This window comes from Dendronephthya gigantea, unplaced genomic scaffold (genome assembly GCF_004324835.1).
Source record: "Dendronephthya gigantea isolate DGI-Jeju-01 unplaced genomic scaffold, DenGig_1.0 000023F, whole genome shotgun sequence".
In the NCBI taxonomy this organism is placed as follows: domain Eukaryota; kingdom Metazoa; phylum Cnidaria; class Anthozoa; order Malacalcyonacea; family Nephtheidae; genus Dendronephthya; species Dendronephthya gigantea.
Window position 1 is genome coordinate 1,651,754 of NW_021163033.1, and position 23,385 is coordinate 1,675,138.

The following is a 23,385-nucleotide window of genomic DNA, read 5'->3' on the forward strand; positions in this document are numbered from 1 at the left end:
TTCTCGGCAACATTTTGGTTATCATCTCCATATTACGACAAAATAAATTGTTAAAGAAAAACTACTACTTTATTGTTTTACAGCTCGCGATCTGTGATCTGGGATGGTGATGGATTTCCTACATCACATTAACTTTCTAGTTCGCGCGGTTATTTATTCCAAAGCATATTGCCTGGTCTTAGGTATACTTCTAGTCTTTCTTTTCGCAGGAATATACATGATGTTGGTCATCGCTGTTCTTCGTTATCGCGCTACCGTTCATCCCTTGAAACCAGACATCAGCAGAAGAAAATTGAAAATTGTCTGTGGTTTGGGTTACATTCTTGGCCTGATCGTAGGCTATGGATTACACGTACTAGATTGTTTCAGAGTCTTCGACCGCGATGCCGCCTGGTTTAGGTATTTCCATAGCGGTTACTTCGCATGTCTTTTTTTGTTTCCAACAATCTTTATGGCCGTGGTTTATTTTAAAATTGGTCGAGCTCTCATTAAACAAAACAAACACATGAAGCGTGTGTGTTCAAACGCAGTAAGAAGCAGATATGTTCAAAATCGAAGAACTTTTCTTGTTTGTCTCGGGACCGTTCTTTGTTTCGGAGTTAGTACCGTGCCCTATACTGTTTTTCTTCAAATGGGAATTATTGGTGGTCATCCTTTACCAGCTAACGTTGTTAATCTGTTTTATGTTCTGCGCATCGCTGGATCGCATGCAATAAATCCTCTTATATATGGGATATTTGACAAAAAATTGTTGGCATTTTGGAAACGTTGTTCCAGTCGGAAATGAAACCACAAGAAAATCAAGCGGTTACTGTGTACAGTAAAATGACACGCGTTGTTCTTGTAGATTGACGACGTGGTCTGCCAAAGAATTAAGAAACTTGTAGTAAACATACGCAAGAAAATTACTTTATTGTAAAAACATTAATTTATGCTTTTAAAAGATTTTTAAAAGTTTAGCATTTTAACGATCTCTTGATCAGATGTGGCTCTAAAAATAACAATTAAAAAAAGTAGAATTGTCTTGATCTATAAAGAAATATTGGACGGTGAACGAGTGCTTATTGATAACATGTAGACCGTTAATGAAAACTTTTAAACGGAACCTATACATGCAGTTATAATAGATATATGCTCATTGATAACGTGTGGTCCCCTGTTAAAAAACTTACAACAATACCTAGCTATATAATCGTGTGTATATTGTGATGGAAGTAATCCAAAATATATAATTATGATAAGCTTGTTATACAATAAAAGTTGCAGAAATTATGGATCTCTTATGATTTTTGACATTTTCTTGTACGAATAACCTTTCAATGTTTCCCTGCCATTTATCTCAGACTTCATTCCAGAAGAAGTGCGTTTTGATCTTGCGTAGCTCTGACGAAAGTCCTGTTAACCTTTAATTCCTCTCGTTGGGTTGCTATAACATGCATGTGTTCCTAAAAATAAGCCATCTTGTTCTGCGTGTTCCTAGTTATTAAAATTAGCACGATGTTTGCACAATGGCCCACAAAGAAATGTTGAAGCAAGATTAATTGTAATAAGATCCCTATTCGACTTGGAAGGTCGTTTCATTAATGGATTATCAGAAGGAATTATATTCTAACTGCGAATCTAAGAATTGGTGTCTTGGAGGATATAACGTTTGTAAGACACGTCCCATGATAACCAAGGAGCCGCGTGGCAGCGCCTTTATTAAGAAACTGCTCTTCAGATGTGACAAAACAACTAAATAAAACAGAATTACTACCCCGATATGGGCCTTTCACTCAAAACGTCAAGAATATTTCTTTTTTATCAATTCTATATCTCCGGCAGTTGTCTTAACACCATTCAAGGGAAGTTTTGTGAGGCAAGATAGGACCTAAATATTTAGAGGTCAATCCTGAGCCTGAAATTGTATTATTTTTCGCAAAAACATTTCAATAAGAGGCCGATATGAACAGGTGCTGAATAGAATAAATTCCTATTAGTGTTCAAATATCAAAGGTAGACCCAGTCAAACCCCATGCAAGCATGATGACAAGGTATGGAAGCTATAAAATACTGAACATGAAAAAACCATGTAAATAGTGGAAAAGAACTAAATAAGCGATCGGATTTTCTGGTAATATACAACACTGAAGTAAAGTTCAACGTGACGCTCTTGTTTGTTGACTACACGATATCATCATACGACAGCAATGATGTATTCGAAGAGTAATGCACTTAACTCGATCCTTGCAACTAATAGGAAAGCTGTTTTCAGTCTCTGTGCGAGACAAAAGCTCAACATTGTTGAGGAGCAGTTTTGAAAACTGTTAATTTTCAAACTCAATTTTCTTTTCCTTGCATTCAATAAAATTGAAACATAAAAACGAATGAAATAGTTAACAACAGGCCATGTTACAATGTTCATAATGTGGAAGAGAACTTTACGATCAATTCATGTGGTGATATACGAGACTAAGGCAAATGTGAACGTGATGCTCCTGATATTCGACTGGAAGTTTTCAGACAAGTTTAAGAACTTGATAAGAAGGACTCTTAACACGCACAAACACTGCCCGATCATTAGTGAATCTTCATATTGAAAATATTTACACAAAAAATCTTTATTTAACGATGTAGTTACATGCATATGTATAGTTGAATGTGTGGCAGAAAACCTTTGATGCCTGAAACACCTATGACACAAGTTCAGCAATTGCGCATGATTCACCTGTTCATGAATATTTACAACATGCAGGCATTAATAGAGTAGTAACTTAAATGCTCTTGAATTTGAGTATTTTTACGTGTTTTGGTTCTCATTGGTGGAACACATCTGGTATTTTTTCATATATCGTGTTAAAATTATTGCATTCGTCATTTGTTGAGTTTGTTATGAAAAAGAACTGTCGTAAACGAGCTGTCAGTTTTGTTTTGAATTATTTATATTAAGAACGAAAGTCAAAATTCACATATCTTCAAAGGGCGATGGGGAAGACAGAATGGGTTATCTTCGCGTATTGCTATATTTCAGTTCTTGCATTTGGAATTCTCGGCAACATTTTGGTCATCATCTCCATATTGCGACAAAAGAAATTGTTAAAGAACAATTATTACTTTATTGTCATACACCTCGCGATCTGTGATCTGGTATACTGTGTTGTGCATTTGTTATATTACATTAACGTTCTAGGTCGGTTGGTTGTAAGTTATTCCAACGCATATTGCCTGGTCTTCGGTATACGTGATGCTTTTCTTGTCGCAGGAATATACATGATGTTGATCATTGCAGTTTTTCGTTATCGCGCTACTGTTCATCCCTTGAAACCTGCCATCAGCAGAAGAAAATTGAAAATTGTCTGTGGTTTGGGCTACATTCTTGGCCTGGTCGCATGCTATGGAGCACTCGTACCAGGTTGTCTCATAATCATCCATAATGCCTGGTTTTTGTATTTCTCTTTCGGTTATAAAGTATGTTTTTTTTGTTCCCAACAGTCTTTATGGCCGTGGTTTATTATAAAATTGGTCGAGCTCTCATCAAACAAAACAAACACATGAAGCGTGTGTATTCAAACGCAGTAAGAAGCAGATATGTTCAAAATCGACGAACTTTTCTTGTTTGTCTTGGGACCGTTCTTTGTTTCGGAGTAAGTACAGTGATTTATACTGTTCTTCATCCAATGATACTAATTTTTCGTGTGAAATTTCCAAATTGGGTTTACCAACTGTTCATTGTTGTGCGCATCGCTGGATCGCATGCAATAAATCCTCTTATATATGGGATATTTGATAAAAAAATGCTGGCATTTTGGAAGCGTTGTTCCAGTCGGAAATGAAGCCACAAGAAAATCAAGCGGTTACTGTGTACAGTAAAATGACACGCGTTGTTCTTGTAGATTGACGACTTGGTCTGCTAAAGAATTAAGAAATTTGTAGTTAACATTCGCCCGAAAATAACTTTATTGTAGAAATATTAATTTATACTTTTAAAAAGTTTCTTTGATATTTAGCATTTTAACGACCTCGATCCTAATCAAATATGGCTCTAGACTAGAAATAACATGCAATTGAAACTTCAATACTTCATCTATAAGGAAACATTGGACGGTGAACGAGTGCGTATTGATAACGTGTAGACCGACGACCGTTAATGAAACTGACTTTTAAACAGAACCTATGCATGCATTTTTATTGATATATGCCCATTGATAAGGTGTGATCCCTTGATGAAAAACTCACAACAATACCTATATATAATGGTGTGTATATATTCATGGATTTAATCAAAAACATATAATTATGATAAGGTCATTATACAATAAAATAGTTGCAGAAATTATGGATCTCTCATCATTTTTAATTGAAATTTTCTTGTTGAATAACCTTTCAGTGTTTCATTCACCATTAATATCTATATGACTTCATTTCAGAAGGAGTGCGTTTTGATCTTGTGTAGCTCTAACGAAAGCCCTCTTAACCTTTAATATCCCTCTCTGCATGGGTTGCTATAACATGCACGTGTTTCCTAAAAATAAGCCATCTTGTTCTGTGTATTCCTAGTTATTAAAATTAGCACGATGTTTGCAAAATGGCATGCAAAATGTTGAAGCAAGATTAATTGTCAAAGCAGGGGCGAATCTTGGGGTTGTGAGATGAGTCATGCGAAATATTTAAACTTCAGGGGCCGGTTGTTCGAAATGCGTTTAGCTTAAACGGTGGATAAGCCAAAGTCTAAAAACACTTGTGAATGAGTGAACCTGCATCTTATGCATTTAATATGTACTTCCATTGACAATTAAACTATTTACATCGAAATATTTCAGCCAGGGGCGGATCTAGACCGGTGCATCCGATGCGAATGCATCGGTCAGATTTCTCAAACCTTCTGAAAATATAAAACTTTCAAACTATAGCGAAACTAAATGATAGGTGCGCCAAAATAGTTTTAAATAATATCTAAATCTTTTTGCGAGAAAAAATCGGCGAATATAGCCTGCTTTTTAACAACGCCTACTCTTTGGGCAGTAGCTGCCGCCGTCAAAAAATCGCATAATAACATAAAAGCGTTTGAAATGTCGCGCCAAGAATATCTGGGGAAATCTGACGCGGGATATATCCAGTGGATATATCTCATAATATATATGCATAAATATGTATAGAGGTCAGTGAGCTATCTGTGGTCACGTCACAGTGGCTAGCGATGCATCGGTTGATGCACCGGTGCATCGCTAGCCAGCCACTGTGACATCACAAATCTATTGTTTTGGGGCCGTTTTTAAGCTGCTGACCGGTGCATCTCGCCAAAAATTTGAGACCGTGGGCACACGCACCGGTGCATCTCAGCCACTGTGACGTCGTATTTTGTCATTGCCATGCTGTATCATGGCGGCAAGTGAAGATATGCAAATGTTGATGCAAATGTCGATGCAAATGAGTGCGATCTTTGCTCTTTGCTTGAACACAATAAGCTGTCCGATATTGAGGCAGTACGGCGTGGTGCTGAAATGAAAGTTTCCACTCCCCTGTCGAAATCGAAGGTTTCGAATCCCTTTAAAGTTGGCAAAGTTGAAAGAGATATTGCCAGTGAATTATATTCCGAAGCATATCACCGAAACGTGACAGCGTGGGTAACACCGAGCTCTAGAGTGAGTCTAAAGTGAGTATTTGTTTACATTACTGTCAGTACTTGGGTAGTTTGGTTATTTTGGTATCCTAGTATTATTGACTATTTATTGCAGTAATGATAATAAGTAAAGAATAATATTCTAATTTTGCCAACATTGGCCCAACAATAGCTTTATATTATATAGTTATTAACTATTGTCTATTAACTATTAAGCTGTATGTAGTTGTATATATATTATATTGTTGTATATATGATATGATTCATATTCTGATATATGTAGAGGGCAGTCAACAGTGTGGCATATTTTTAGTTCTAGGCACAGCCACAGGCTTGCAGCTGCTCAAATCTAGTTACATTAGATATTACTCAAAAGCATTAAATAAACAAAAATATATACTATGATTAAATATATATTGCTGTTAATTATAACAACTAACACTCTATTTATTATGCTTAGAATGGCAAAGTTATAAATTGTCATTCTCAATTGCATAATATCAATATTAAATTCATATTAATATTTTGCAATAGAATTATATCATGGTAAGAACCCAGAAGGTTGTAGCAATATTGACATTTGACAATAATTGACTTGTCCTTTGTACACGGTGATTATAAATTTATTGTCAAGGACCATACAGTATATAAATGAACATTAGAACAACTTATGTCCTTTAGGTAATATTATTAAACTTATGCCTTTTTAAAACAATATCATAATTACTGTAGAAGGTTTATGTTCAAACTATTATATGTGTTTTTGATCTTGTTAATAATTAAAAAATATTGCAGATAATTTAAATTGTGCATGTTCCTTAAATGATCTTAATCCTTAGAATTTTATGATGGCGTATAATATATAATGCATTTTTATGCATTTAGGACCAAAGGCAATGGAACTTGTCTATATAGGGCTTGTTCCAAGTTACTTTGTGGCAAAGAGGATCTTTGTTATTTATGGAGAGACCTCACCAGCATTGGAGAGACCTTACTAGCACTGAGCTCTTTAATAAACAGGAGTTTTATGCATTGTTTTAGTAAAAAATTGTTATTCCAAATGTTGTTAGGTGCTTTTTGAAAGTGAGATGATTGGCAATGTTGCAAGGTTGAAGATTTTTTATTTATAACAGTTGAAGTGAGTCTGTAATAGGAATTGTGGAATGTAAATTGTTATGGTTTGAAAATTATAATTTTAATATGGTACGAATCTGTTTGTTTGTTTATTTTGCAAAACCTTGGTGCAATGTGGATATGTGTGGAATGCTATGGCCAGAATGAATGCCCGTTATTGCCATTCCGGACAAGTCCCTTTCGTTTGTTTTTCGTTCAAAACTGTAGTTATGTCTCATCATGCTCCAAGCATACCTCGTGGTAATGAGTGGAGATTGTGTGAGGTGAACTCGTGATTCGTGGTTGTCGCTGAGATCGGTGGTGATGAAATCCAGATAAGAGCATGCTGTTTGTCCGTGTGTGGTTGACTGTTTGTGCGAAATAACAGTGGTTTTTTTCTTCATTTTATTCGTGTATTTTTTGCAAACTATTCGCTCAAAACGCAGGAAATCGCATTTGCGGGGTCCTAGATTTCAAAATTTCCCGGGGGAGAATGCCCCGGACCCCCTATTTATGCGAGACTCAGGACGATGCACCGGTCAGAGAATATGCTCGATCCGCCCCTGATTTCAGCTCAGTTGTTCAATAAATAGATAATTTTGTTTTCCATTTTGAACTTATCCACCGTTTAAGCTATAAACGCCTTTCGAACAACCAGCCCCAGTAAGCGAAAATAGTCACGCGATAAAATAACAGTCCAGTTAAAAGTTATTAAGCTTCGTGCAGTTGCCTGGTCACTGACTTTTGAGCCCTCGGTAAATGAGTCATAATAGCGGATGCCCGCTTGAATTTTGGCTCATCGGCTTCTGATACTAGGCATTTGATTGGCTTAGAAAGAGTTTGTCTCATCTTTGCGGGGGTCTGACTCATCTGCGATATTTAGGCGTTTCCGATTGGCTGGTGAAGCGCTAATACTGGTTCCTCATTGGCTTGCCTTTTCTTTGCGGGAGTCTGGCTCATTCATTAGTAAGCGGCACTTAAGCACATAATATTTGGCATGTAGCATAGCTTGGAGCAATACTAGCTTATGTTGTAACAGTTATGAATATTATTCAGGCTAAAAAATGACCGCATTCATGTTTTTATAATTTTATTCCATGGATGTAATTTCCTATTATTGCCCGTTATTTCGACACACGTGTTCTGCTACCAAAATTGAAGTCTCAGTAAACATTTAAACATTTTTAAAGTACCCATGTACTTTTCGCGTATAATTTTTGTATAAATTTCGGGTTCAGTACTTCAGTTTTGACTAACGTGCGAAAAATCCTAGATCCGCCCCTGTGTCAAAGGATCTCAATTCGACTTGAAAGATCATCAGTTCATTAATGGATTATCAGAAGGAATTATATACTGACCGCGACTCTAAGAATTGGTGTCTTGGAGGATAATTATAAAGTTTTGTAAGACACGTTCCACGATAACCAGGGAGCTGCGTGGCAGCGTCATTTTAAGTAACTGCTCTTTAGATGTGATAAAACAACTAAATGAAACAGAATTACTATCCCGATATGGGCCTTTCACTCAAAACTTCCAGAAGATTTATTTTTTATCAATTCTGTATCTGATATAGGCAGTTGTTTTAACACCATTGAGGTCAATCCTGAGCCGCAAATTGTATTATCTTTCGGAAAAAACTTTGCAATGAGAAGTCGATATGGACAGGTGCTGAATACAATAAATTCCTAATAGCCTTCAAATAATTTGTAGACACAGTTAAACCAAAGGATGACGAAGTATGGAAGCCATAAAATACTGAATATGAAAACACCATTTAAATAGTGGGAAAGAACTAAATAAGCGATCGGATTTTCTGGTAATATACTAGACTTAAGTAAAGTTGAACGTGATGCTCTTGTTTGTTGACTACACGATATCATCATACGACAGCATGGATGTATTCGAAGAGTAATGCACTTAGCTCGATCCTTGCAACTAATAGGAAAGCTGCTTTCAGTCTCTGTGTGAGACAAAAGCTCAACAATGTTGAGGAGCAGTTGACAACTGTTAATCTTCGAGCCGGCGCGCAATATTTCTGCCTGAAAATTAGGCATTTTGGGACATGGTTCATGCGCATGCGCGAGTTCAAGACGAGTTAATGAAATTTAAATTCGCGTCTGCTATATTAGTACTATTTTTGGAGTGTAATTTTTTGTTCTTTCTCCATAATTTCCCGACCCGAAATTCATATTAACTCGAGCAACATCCCCGCGTGTTTGGATCAGGCCATCCAAACACGGAAACCATTAAGTAATTGTATAATCTTAAACTTCCCGCCTACAATATAGCTGTGCTAATTGAGGGTTTGTATAACTTTTTTGTAATTTTCTTTATCTTTGCGTTTAGTAAAATTGAAACATAAAAACGAATGAAATACTTAACAACAGGCCATGTTACAATGTTCGTAATGTGGAAGAAAACTTTACGATCAATTCATGTGGTGATATACGAGACTAAGGCAAATGCAAACGTGATGCTTCTGATATTCGACTAGAAGTTTTCAGACAAGTTTAAGAACTTGGGAAGAAGGACTCTTAACACACAAACACTGCCCGATCATTAGTGAATCATCATATTGAAAATCTTTACACAAAAAATCTTTATCATTTAACGATGTAGTTACATACATATTTATAGTTGAATGTGTGGCAGCAAACCTTTGATTCCTGAAACACCTATGACACAAGTTCAGCGATTGCGCATGATTCACCTGTTCATGAATATTTACAAAATGCAGGCATTAATAGAGTAGTGACTTAAATGCTCTTGAATTTGAGTATTTTGCATAAAATCGTCGACCATCCTTACGTGTTTTAGTTCTCATTGGTGGAACACATATCTGGTATTTTTCAAAAATCGTGTTAAAATTATTCCATTTGCCATTTGCCGCGTTCAGTTTGTTATGACAAAGAACTATTGTAAACGAGCTGTCAGTTTTGTTTTGAATTGTTATGTTAAGAACGAAAGTCAAAATTCACATATCTTCAAAGAGCGATGGGGAAGACAGAATGGGCGGATATCCTCGTATATTGCTATATTTCAGTTCTTGCATTTGGAATTCTCGGCAACGTTTTGGTTATCATCTCCATATTGAGACAAATATATATATATATATATATATATATATATATATATATATATATATATATATATATATATATATATATATATATTAAAGTATAATCTTGTTGTTCGAAACTGAGACAAAAGAGTGCTCAATGTTATTCTACTATATATAATATAAGTTTAGTTAGTTTACAGCACTTTATTTAACGGACCGACAATAAATTTTAAAATATAGGATTAGAATATTCCTTCGAAATAAATAAAAAATGATAGATAATGAAATCAAACGCCTCATTCGATCTCGTGTATACTATACCGTAACGAATGCCTCCGAGGGAAATAATGAGTTCATTTCCCTAAAATTTCTGAAGTTGACATCCGACTAAGTTGACATTCCTTTATCAAAGTGAAAAATGTTCTCATTGTTTTATTGAATTTCGGTGCGATTTTGCCTCTCTATGTGGGCAACATTTTTACTTATTAGGGACTTTTAGCAGGCAGGAAACGTGCGTCGCACGCATTCATCCAAAGACACTCGTGACAGCAAATCAAGGCGAGGTTCATGCAGTTTATGAGAATAGTTTCAAAATAATTGTCGTTCTTGTTTCTGCAAAAAAGCTCTTCAAATCGACTAAAATCTTGCTTGGCGCAAAGTCATTCAACCCTGTTTTGCTTCGCGCCAACAAATTCGCCTAGTGGAAAATAGAGTTTTGATATCAACAAATATATTGCATGTGTGTGTGTGTCAGGTATTAATCATTGGTGGTGGAAGAGAATAAAACGTTCAGCGCCATATAATGTTTGGTAATCGTCCCAAAACGTCATGCGCAAAAGGGAGTACAAGGTAGGGATGCATGCTAAAAGAGATTCGCGTATTTATTTCACGGCCCTTCGTTGCTAATATACTTTAATGCTAGACTCACGTTAATTAGTGACAAGCACATGAAGCGTGTGTGTTCAAACGCCGGCAGTAAGAAGCAGATATGTTCGAAATCGGCGAACTTTTCTTGTTTGTCTCGGGACCGTTCTTATCAGGCTACTATAATACGAATTCACGCATTTTTTGTTTGTTTCAAGTGGAAATGCATGCCTTATGCCATATAATTTCATTTTCTCATCTTTCAAAGACCTCGGCTCGGTTAATAACAAGTTATTGTTGTGACAAGCGTCACTTCCGGTGAAATGGAGCTCAGTGATTGACTGAGAAGAATTTTCAGCGGTCCATTACTTTCCCGTAATGGATCAGCACTTTCCGGTAATGGTCCGGCGTTACCGGCTATCCATTACGAGATGAAAACACAGAGCGATTCTTAATTAAAAATTGCTTTTGAAATTAATAAGACGTCACCAGACAGTTTAGGTTATCTAAATAATTCAATATTTTGTTTTTATTAAATGCGTGCCAGCCTACTAATACGAATTCATGCATATCTTGCTTGTTTCAAGTGCAAATACATTCCTTATGCCAAATAAACTTTTTATTAGCTCGCTTGCTCGGTCTTTACCGAGAAATATCGCACCTCGATCTTTTTGTACAAACCTCGCTCTTCGAGCTCGGTCTGTTCAAAAAGACCTCGGTCCGATATTTCTCGGTAAAGACCTCGCCCTCGAGGAAGTTAATTATTGCTTCTGTCCTCTGAATTACTGTAATTATATTAGACAAGTTCATGAGGCAGAAGTTGACGCTTACAACCCGGAATATTGCATCTGTTTGAAAAACTTTAGCGTCCTTTCGTCCGTTCCATGCATACAATTAGGAGTAATTTATTTAGTACTGAAATCGCAGGAAAATCACTAAGACCTTTCGTCTGGAATGTTATTAGGCCATTTTCTCAAGATATATATTTACCGGCCTAGCTGGACCCAAACAGGATGCATTTAGAATAATGTTACACTCTGGGAAAAGAACTTAATTATAAGAATAATTATAATTACACTGCATTGTTGTAATTACACCGCATTATAAGAATAATTTTCATAAAATATCATGAATATTTAATGCGCTTTGAAAGGGCGCTATGTCCTTATGTGTCGGGTTATTATTGGCAGAACACATCTTGTATTTTCTGATATATCGTCTTAAGTTTATAGCATTTGTCATTTGTTGGAACACAGAATCCACGAAAACGAGCTGCCAGTTTGTTTTCAATCAATTGGTGTGAAAATCATCGACTAGCTAAAGCCACCGCTGAAACATCTTGAAAGAAGCAATGGACGGCACAATATGGCAGGTCTTGACGTATTTTTTTATTTCAGTTGCGGCGTTTGGAATTATTGGGAATATTTTGGTCATCATGTCCATATCGAGACAAAGGAAGTTGTTAAAGAGCAACTACTACTTTCTTGTTTTACACCTCGCCATCTGTGATCTGGGATGTTTGGTATTGTTCCTTTTAGAAGGAATTACATCTCTCGGTATCTTCGATTATTCCAATCCGCATTGTCTGGTCCGAAGTATAATTCTCTTTTTTGGTGTCGCAGGAGTCTACATGATGATGATCATTGCATTTCTTCGTTATTGCGCTACTGTTTATTCCTTGAAACCTGCCATCAGTCAAACGAAATTGAAAATTGTTTGTGGTTTGGGCTACATTCTTGCATTGATCGCAGGCTACGGAACAACTATACCCTTCTGTATCATAAAGTTGAACGATGCCCGAGTGGTATACGCTAAATTTTATGTCGGTTACACATCATCTTGCTTTAATTTGTTCCCAACAGTCTTTATGGCCGTGGTCTATTTCAAAATTTCTCGAGCTCTCATCAAACAAAACAAACACATGAAGCGTGTGTGTTCAAACGCAGTAAGAAGCAGATATGTTCAAAATCGACGAACTTTTCTTGTTTGTCTCGGGACAGTTCTATGTTTCAGCGTAAGTGCTGTGCCAGACTTAGTCTATAAAACCTGGTACATTGCTGCCGAGCATTTTTTTCCAAGTTGGGTTCTCTATCTGGTTTCTGTTCTGCGCATTGCCGGATCAAACGCACTAAATCCTCTTATATATGGAATATTTGATAAAAAATTGTTGACGTTTTGGAAATTTTGTCCCATCCGAAAATGAAATCGAAAAGGAAGCCAACTGCGGTTCTTAAAAACAAGGAGAAAAAAGTTTTACTTAATAGACCTTTCTGATAATGACGTCAAACGCGGAAAGTCTGATGTTACATGAAATTTGATTGGCTCCGCAAAACAATCGAGCCAATGAAACTTCATGTTGCATCAGATTTTCCGCGTTTGACGTCATTATGAAAGAAGAAGAAACTTGTTCATTTTCCTTTTGTACGAAAATGACTTCAGTTTTAAAAAACTCTGATTTGACATCCAAGAATATTATTTGTAGTTGAAATTCTAACTATTTTAATCTGGAGTTGTTTAACAACTCTTTTTTTACTCTTACTTTTAATAATTTGCCTAGTAATATGAAAACAGTAATCTACATCTTAACTTTTTTTGTAGTATACCCCCTTAGGTTTAGGAAGATAAATAAATACTGCTATGATACTGGCAGGAGTATTTTACTAAGAATTAAACACTAGTAGAACTCATACGCTACTACATACAGGGTATGTCATGTTTAGAAGTGACATAAAGATTTCGAAAATTTTCCCGCCATTTTTATTGCTATTGTTGTTAAAATACAAATGGCCTTTGGTTCATATATAAAACAAAATTAACGTTGGAGATACAAACGAAAACACTTAAAAGTCATCTTGAGATTAGTGAATTTATTCTACTTTAATGTTTAGGCTACAATTTAATTAAAAAATATTCGCTTTTATAATTAATGGTCTTTCGCAGCTTATTTACTTGTCGTCTTTGACTCTGTGTGTACTTTTGTCACTCTGAACTTCGTCCATATAATAAACAGAACATTACACGGTTCGCTGTTTTCGTGTCAAAGATATTGTTTTTGCTACTCGAACATAAAATCCATATCTATACTCGCAACCGTGTAATATCCCATATATTTTGCAAAGAAAATAAGTAAATATTATTTTAATATAAACAATATTCAAAATGTAAGTAAATAGACTTAATAATCCTTTTGGATGAAGCTAATTTAAAGCACGTCTAATTCTGAATGAATTAAGAGCAGGTGAACTTTTACAAAAGCAGCAGAAAAAATCATCGTTACGTCTTCTGCATCAGTTATTTTTCAACTACAACCTTGGCTTTGGCTTTGCAAGAATATATTGATGAATTTCTTATATAAAAAAGTAAATCATTTGACATAATGAAATATGGCTCAGAGTGTGGTAAAGGGATTTATATTTAAAAAGCGTTTAATAAAACGTTTAATAAAAGCGTTTAATAATAGCGTTAAAAAGCAAAAAGCGTTTAATGAAACTTTGACGGTTGTGCATGATCAATCATGTTTAGTAAACAAAAGGCTAGAAATGCTTGTCATCTCTTCATTGTTCTGCATTGTCATTTAGTTAAAATAATGTTTTGGATAAATTCCCTTTGGATCGTTTGTCTTCTAACTTTTTTAAAAGATAATAAGAAAGGATGGTTCACGCATCACAAGAGCGTTTTTTTAAGAATTTTTCTTTATTACAAGAATAATTTTAATGAAAGGTTTCATGAATATTTAAAGGGCATTAAACGGACGCTATGTTCTTATGTTTTGGGTTATTATTGGCAGAACACGTCTTGTATTTTCTTCATTTGTTGAAACACAGAATCCGCGAAAACGAGCTGCCGATTTGTTTTCAATCGATCAATTGGTATAAAAATCATCGACTAGCTAAACGGCCATTGCTGAAACATCTTGAAAGAAGCAATGGACGGCACAGTATCGCAGGTCTTGACGTATTGTTTTATTTCAGTTGCGGCATCTGGAATTATTGGGAATATTTTGGTCATCATCTCCATATCGAGACAAAGGAAGTTGTTAAAGAACAACTACTACTTTCTTGTTTTACACCTCGCCATCTGTGATCTGGGATGTTTGGTATTTTTCCTTTTGGAAGGAATTGCATCTCTCAGGATCTTTGATTATTCCAAGCCACTTTGTCTGGTCCGAAGTATAACTATTTTTTTTGGTGTCGCAGGAATATACATGATGTTGATCATTGCAGTTCTTCGTTATCGCGCTACTGTTCATCCCTTGAAACCTGCCATCAGTGAAAGGAAATTGAAAATTGTTTGTGGTTTGGGCTACATTTTTGCCTTGATCGCAGGCTACGGAACAACTATACCCTTCTGTATCATAGAGCTGAACGATGCCCGAATGGTATACGCTAAATTTTATGTCGGTTACACAGCATCTTGCTTAAAATTGTTCCCAACGGTCTTCATGGCTGTTGTCTATTATAAAATTGGTCGAGCTCTCGTCAAACAAAACAAACGCATGAAGCGTGTGTGTTCAAACGCAGTAAGAAGCAGATATGTTCGAAATCGACGAATTTTTCTTGTTTGTCTCGGGACCGCTCTATGTTATGGAGTAACTGCTATGCCAAATTTGGTCTATAGATCCCGGTACATTGTTGACAAGCAATTTTTTCCACGTTGGGTTCTATATCTGATTGCTTTTCTGCGCGTTATCGGGTCAAACGCACTAAATCCTCTTATATATGGAATATTGGATAAAAAATTGCTGACGTTTTGGAAATTTTGCCTTATTCGGAAATGAAATCTAAAAGCAAGTCAACTGCAGTTCCTATACGAACAAGGACGAAAAATGTGTTACTTCATCGTAGTTGTATGTCCGAAGAATGAGAGGTTCCCCAAGAAGGGATTTGCATGTGGAGTGAACATTTGTAAGAAAATGACTTCAGTTTAAAAAAACCCTGATTTAACATCCAAGAACATGATTTGTAGTAGAAAGTTTAACTATTTTAATCAGAAGTTGTTTGAAAAATCATGATATTCACGATGCATTATAGAAAAGTCGCAAATATATGCGGATATACGTTCATTTTAGGAGGAAACACTATAAACAAGCAACGACTCATAACATGTGATCTTTTATTAAACTATATAACAACATTAAGATGAATAAACGATCATAATGAAATGGAATTACTCGTAAATATCAATGTTAATATGCAATTGAAAAGTTATAAAATCATGCATGGCTCATTTTGACTACCTAAGTTTTTTATGCTATAATTTTCCCATGTTTTTGAATGAAATCAAGCAAGTGTCGTTGCGTCTGCATGCATGACGTGTACATGTTTGGGAAAATTTAAGGACACGAAAATAATCTCTAGTTACACATCAGGGGTCGGTTGTATCAAAGCTGGATAGCGCTATCCACCGGATAGTGATTTTTTCAACCGTTCTAAAGATGCTTGAGGAGCAATAAAATTTCAGCTTTGGAACCAACAATCGTTAAAGAGGATCCTTAATTTAAGAATACTAAGATTTAATCGAAGTTATACCAAACAACGGGCGATTTTGAGGGGATTGAAAAAACCACTATCCGGTGGATAGCGCTGGCCCCTGCATGATAACACGTATTCTGTGAGTATAGGAAAGCTGCACATTCATTCAACTCTTTTACTCAGAATAATTTAGCGCGTCCTCTTATGTTTACAAGAGAAGTACTTTCAGTTATTAACATGCAGAAAAGGAGAAATCGTTTATTCCCGAGTCGGTGCGGAGCACTGTGCGAGGGTATTAATTCCGCCCGGAGATTAGAAATTACACACGGGTATTGTAACAGAACATAGCGGAGTCCAAAGGTGCCCAAATGTCATGGACCATAGACCGTTCAATGTTTATGGTGTTTGTACACATGGGCGAAATTTGAACGAGTAAAGAACGTTAATCTACACTTTGTTTATTGGCCGAAACAAAAACTTTGTATTTCAATGAGAACGTCAACATATTACTGAGTTGTCATTTTGCAAACTATTTTTGTAAACATGTTTCGTAAACTTTAATCAAAATGAAATAAAATTATGGAATGAAATACAATAATATAAACACTGGTAAAAGATTAAAAGATTATCAGAACACATACTGAAACAGTGGGCGAAATAGGAACGACTCGTTGTTTATAAACCTTGAAGTGGTGCATGGGTGTCTATTTTGTTTATTTCGTGTTTGCTGTAAGAATACGTTTTATTTTCATAAGTATGAACTTGGCATGTCGTTTTGCGAAGACCTAACCGACCATTTAGGGCTTTACTGCAACCATTGCATAAATTCAATAATCGAAAACAACATTCGACGCTTAGCTATACATGCTTGGGGAATTAATTTGTGCAATAGTGAAGTATTACCTCTCACACAAACTGTGGCTAAATGCAGCAAGAAAACGGGTGGTTTTACTTTACCTTTACGATTGTGTTTGTTTCCGAAAAATTTGAAACATGAGCTATCGGCTTACTTAAGTCATTTCATAATATAAGCTTAGAGTGTAAGGTCTGGCTAGCTCAAGGAATATTTTGTTTCGTTTAAAATGGCGAGGGGATGTTGAATGCATGTATTTCTAGTTGTACAATGAAAGGGAATAAATTTCAAAGGGAAAGGAACGTCGTGTACGATGTGATGAAGCTTTGTGAGACAATATTGCATATATTATAGTTTAACATCAGAAATATGCAAATATAATTTTGAAACGAAATAAGTAAATATAATTTTTAACAACTATTCCAAATTATATTTCCGCTTTTGGATGACCTGATCCAACAGTTATATTCCATAATTGCTTTGGGCTTTTAAGGGTTGGGCTTTCATTGGCGGAACACATCTGGTGTTTCTTGAGTGCATTTCTTATTTCTTGTTTTTTTTAAAAAGTGAACTGCTTAAAACGAGCTGCCAGACGGTTGTTTTGAATTACACATCGAGGTAACGAAAAGCCTTCGAAGAAGAAATGGAAACGACAGCATGGAATGCCTTTCTATATACGTATTTTTCAGTAGTTGTGTTTGGAATTATTGGTAACGTTATGGTTATCATCTCCATTTTAAAACAGAAGAAATTGTTGCAGAACAACTACTACTTTCTTGCTTTGCACCTCGGGATCTGTGATCTGGGATGTTTGGTTATGATCTCCTCAGAAATCATCGGTATTTTTCTTATGACTTATGATTCCGTCTCATTTTGTCTGGTCGTGCGCATGGATCATGCTTTCGACGTCGCTGGAGTATACATGATGTTGACCATTGCTGTTCTTCGTTATCGTGGTACTGTTCATCCCTTGAAACCTGCCATCAGCCGCCGGAAATTGAAAATAGCCTGTGGTTTAGTCTACATTCTAAGCTTAATAACAGGTTATGGAGCAGTTATCCCGTTATGCATTCTGAAGAAGAATTATGCAAGGATTGTATATGACAAATTTTATAACATATACACCGTATCTTGCTTTTATTTGCTTCCAACTGTCTTTATGGCCGTGGTTTATTTCAAAATTGGTCGAGCTCTCGTCAAACAAAACAAACGCATGAAGCGTGTCTGTTCAAACGCAGTAAGAAGCAGATATGTTCAAAATCGACGAACTTTTCTTGTTTGTCTTGGGACCGTTCTTTGCTTCGGAGTAAGCGTTGTGCTTCGTTCTATTATTTACCTTAATGATGTTATTTTAGCAGAAAAAAACATTGTTGTTGCTAAACATTATTTTCCAAATTGGGTATTCCTTCTGGGTAAAGTTCTGCGCGTCGCTGGCTCAAACTCATTAAATCCTTTTATATATGGAATATTTAATAAGAAATTGTTCGCATTTTGGAAACTTTGCTTCCTGCGGAAGTGAAGAACCGCACGAAAATCAAGCAGTTCTTGCGTTCTTGCGTAGACGAAAAATTTAAGCGTTTCCTGCAGGTGGTCCTCGCACGAGAATTTAATATGCATGACTTCATTAGCCATTGTCCTGGGCCTAGCCTCGCGAATCCATGACTACACCAAACTCGTAACCAGACCCCTAAATCAAATGTTTAATTGAAAAAGACGAGCATATTACATTTTTTGATCGTTTAAAAAGTTCGCCTGGACCGAAATGAAAACACTTAAAATATTACCCGGGCGAAAGAATTAAAGGTTTTCAGAGAATGTTAGAGTATAGTAGGCAGCTACCAAATAAAAGCTTACACGAACGGCCAGGTAAAAGGGCGGCCGAAGAGGGGCACAAGTCGAGCTCTCTCGAACATGTGCGGCCGAAGAGAGAAATAAGTCGAACTCTCTCGAACATGTGCGGCCGAAGAGAGAAATAAGTCGAACTCTCTCGAACATGTGCGGCCGAAGAGAGAAATAAGTCGAACTCACTGGAACATGTGCGGCCGAAGAGAGAATAAGTCGAGCTCTCTCGAACATGTGCGGCCGAAGAGAGAATAAGTCGAACTCTCTCGAACATGTGCGGCCGAAGAGAGAATAAGTCGAACTCTCTCGAACATGTGCGGCCGAAGAGAGAAATAAGTCGAACTCTCTCGGACATGTGCAAACATAAACAGTGACGTCATACTATTGACACATGGAGAATCGTGTGACGTCATTATGTTAATCCTTAATCCTTATAAACAACACGTGTTTAATTACGTTAATCCTTAATCCTTATAAAACAACACGTGCTTAATTAATCCCACTATATAATCCAAATATTAAAAATGCTGACTCAGCAATCCCACTAATCCCACTAATGTGCATGGATATAACTACTGAGGAACACATCTGGTGTCTCTTGAGTGCATTTGTTATTTCTTGTTTTTTTGAGAGGAGAACTGCTTAAAACGAGCTACCAGTGCTGTTTTGAATTACATTTCACGCTAACGAAAAGACTTCGAATTAAGAAGAAATGGGAACGACAGCATATAATGCCTTTATGTTTACGTATTTTTCAGTAGTTGTGTTTGGAATTATTGGTAACGTTATGGTTATCATCTCCATTTTAAAACAGAAGAAATTGTTGCAGAACAACTACTACTTTCTTGCTTTGCACCTCACGATCTGTGATCTGGGATGTTTGGTTATGATCTCCTCAAATATCATCGGTGTTTCTGTTATGACTTCTCATGATTCCATCTCATTTTGCCTGGTCGTGCGCATGGATCATGCCTTCGGCGTCGCAGGCATATGCATGATGTTGATCATTGCAGTTCTTCGTTATCGCGCTACTGTTCATCCCTTGAAACCAGACATCAGCCGCCGGAGATTGAAAATCGCCTGTGGTTTAGTCTACATTCTAAGCTTAATAACAGGTTATGGGGCAGTTATCCCGTCATGCATTCTGAAGCAAAACTATTCAAGGGTTGTATATGACAAATTTTATAACATATACGCCGTATCTTGCATTTATTTGTTCCCAACAGTCTTTATGGCCGTGGTCTATTTCAAAATTGGTCGAGCTCTCATCAAACAAAACAAACACATGAAGCGTGTGTGTTCAAACGCAGTAAGAAGCAGATATGTTCAAAATCGACGAATATTTTTTGTTTGTCTCGGGACCGTTCTTTGCTACGGAGTAAGCGTTGTGCTTCTTTCTTTCATTTACGTTATTGATGTTATTTTAGCGGGAGAGATTGTTGTTGTTAATCATTATTTTCCAATTTGGGTATTCGTTCTGGGTAAACTTCTGCGCGTTGCTGGATCAAACTCATTAAATCCTCTTATATACGGAATATTTGATAAGAAATTGTTCGCATTTTGGAAACTTTGTTTCCGTCGGAAAAGAAGAACCACAAGATAATCAAGCAGTTCTTGCCGGTAGACGAAAAATTCAAGCGTCTCCTGCAGGTGGTCCTTCATATGCATGACTTCATTAGCCATTGTCCTAAGCCTAGCCTCGCGAGTTTATGGCTACACCAAACTCGTAACCAGACCCCTAAATCAGATGTTTAATGCAAAAAGAGGAGCATATTACATTTTTTGATCGTTTAAAAAGTTCACCTGGACCCAAATGAAAACATTTACAATATTACCCGATGGAAAGAATTAAAGGTTGTCAGAGAATGCCAGAGTATAGTAGGCAGCTACCAAATAAAAGCTTACACGAACGGCCAGGTAAAAGTGCGCCCGAAGAGGGGAACAAGTCGAGCTCTCTCGAATATGTTCGGCCGAAAATGGAAAAAACTACGAGCGCTTTTTATATTTTCTAAACTGCTTAACGTTCAATAAACGCAATGCATAATGTCTATTTTGCATATCAGAATAGCGATTGGTATAAATAAAGCAATGGACGGCAGAGTATGGCAGGCCTTGACGTATCTTTTATCTCACTTGCTACATTTGGAATCATTGGGAACATTTTGGTCATCATCTCCATATTGAAACAAAGGAAGTTGTTAAAGAACAACTACTACTTTCTTGTTTTACACATCGCCATCTGTGATCTGGGATAAGCAATATTTTCCAAATTGGTTTTTCCATCAGATTAAACGTATACGCATTGCCAGATCAAACTGGATTGTTTGATCATGGATTGTTTGATAAAAAATTGCCAACGTTCTGGAAATTTTGTCCCATCCGGAAATGAAAGCCACAAGAAAATCAAGCAGTTCTCCCGAACACGCATAAATGGCGTTGCTTGTACGTCGGATGACGATGACGAAGAAGATATTTGTGTACATTCAAACGAAAGTGCAAAATGACGATAAAATATCGAATAAACTGAATTTTACAGGTGGAAACACTAAACAGTTGGCGAGTAATGATAACGTGTGATCTCTTAATATATTCTTTACAACATAAATATTCAATGATGATTATGATAAGACCAGATGACTAAGACCAGAATTTCTTGTGGGCGTCACGGCTTGTAACTAAATGCAAACAAAGAATTAATAGCATGCATGCATACTAAACTACAGAAACATGCTGCAAGACTAATTCTTGAATGGCCAACCGAAGTACCCTCAATATTACTTTTGCGCCAACTTAATTGGATACCTATCTTCAATCTGATCAAAATGAGAAAAATTCTTATGGTATTCACTACTTTAAAAACTTCTTGGCCACCAGATCTACGAAAGTTGTTTGTTTACGTTCACGACTCTCATCTAATTCAAACCAGATTGACAAGGTTCCTTTAGTTAAGACCGAGCAGGCTAAATCTAAGATATCTTATAGTGGTGCAAGTCTATTCAATTATTTACCACCTGAGATGAAAATCATTGAAAATTATTCACCTCTCTTATATAACTCTTATAAAAAAAGCTCAAAACCTTTTTTCTTCAATTAAACTATGAAGTAGACCATATTAATAAATTTAGTTGTATCGAATGCAAGCATCTCATTCGTTGCCACCAATGTTACTCTTAATAAAATATTTTAAAGAATGCCTTAAGGTAACAGTGTAATCCCTCGTTAAATAAAGTTTTAATAATAATAGTAATAATAATAAATAATAATACGTCATAATGCATAAGGTCCATTAGTTTCAAATGTAAAATTATACGGAAAGGGAGTAAAAAAGTTATTTCAATGTTTTTACATTTATTGAAGTTTCAAATCGCTGTAGAGAGTGCGTGACCCAGTCCTCTGTAACTGATTGTCTCTCAAAAGGAGGCATTGTTTTTAAAGGCGATGAAACACTGGTAGTCTTAAACTATTGTATTTCCAAATATACACCCAGGCCGGTTCAGCATCTTGCTTAAAATTGTTCACAACAGTCTTGGAACCGTTCTTTGCTTCGGAGTAAGCGTTGTGCTTCGTTCTATTATTTACATTAATGATGTTATATTTTAGCAGAAGAGAACATGGTTGTTAAACATTATTTTCCAATTTGGGTATTCCTTCTGGGTAAAGTTCTGCGCGTCCCTGGATCAAACCCATTAAATCCTCTTATATATGGAATATGTGATAAGAAATTGTTCCCATTTTGGAAACTTTATTTCCGTCGGAAATAAGAACCACGCAAAAATCAAGCAGTTCTTGCGTAGACGAAAAATTTAAGCGTTTCCTGCAGGTGATCCTCCCACGAGAATTTAATATGCATGACTTCATTAGCCATTGTCCTGGGCCTAGCCTCGCGAATCAATGACTACACCAAACTCGTTTATACCTCGGTCCGAAATTTCTTGGTAAAGACCTCGCGCTCGGTTATTAAGAAGTTAATATTGCCTCTGTATTCTGAATTCTCTTCAGTGTAATTATATTAAACAAGTTCAAGAGGCAAGAAGGCCAAATTGTTATTGTATAATAAGAGGGAATTATAAAATACTGTATGCAAATTTGAGACTGAACGTCCTGTAGGAAGTTAAAGAACAGGTAAACTTGTACCAAAGAAACAGGAAAAAACATCGTTTTATACGTCTTGTGAATGAATTATATAGCTCAGACGAAGTTATTTTTCAACTAAGACCTTTGCAAGAATATTGGTGAATTTCTAATTTGTAAAAAATAAGAAAATATCGTTCACGTATTGCAACAGCCTAATTTGTAAAGGAATATTTCTTTGCATTGATAAGAATTATTTTCCATAAAACTTTCATTAATATTTAAAACGGACATATGCATGAGAGTTAATTCAATAGTTACTGAAATTGTTATGAGTAACATTGTTTATTTTTACGCTATGTCCTTAGGCTATGTGTTGGGTTTTTATTCGTTGAATACATGTGCATGGTATTTTCTGATATATCGTGTTGAAATTATTGCATTTGTCATATTCGTCGGAACACTTTGCTTTTAATCAATTGGTATATTTTATGAACGAAAACCATCGTTG